Genomic DNA, 218 nt, shown 5'->3' with positions numbered 1-218 from the left:
TTATTTATTTATTTATTTATTTATTTGTTTAGCTGCCTGGCACCCCCAAACCCTAAACCCTAAACCCTAAACCCTAAACCCTAAACCCTAAACCCTCAGGTCACGACGCCCCTGCAGCAAACCCCAGCTGCTCGTTGTTCGCTAGAAAACCCCAAAAATTAAAATAAAAGAAATGAAATATAAACTAATTTAAATATATAGGAGGAAATAGTTCCTTA

The sequence above is a fragment of the Eimeria mitis genome, genomic scaffold (assembly GCF_000499745.2).
Source record: "Eimeria mitis Houghton genomic scaffold, Emh_scaff3877, whole genome shotgun sequence".
Classification (NCBI taxonomy): Eukaryota; Apicomplexa; class Conoidasida; order Eucoccidiorida; family Eimeriidae; genus Eimeria; species Eimeria mitis.
Note: the sequence above shows the minus strand (reverse complement) of the source record.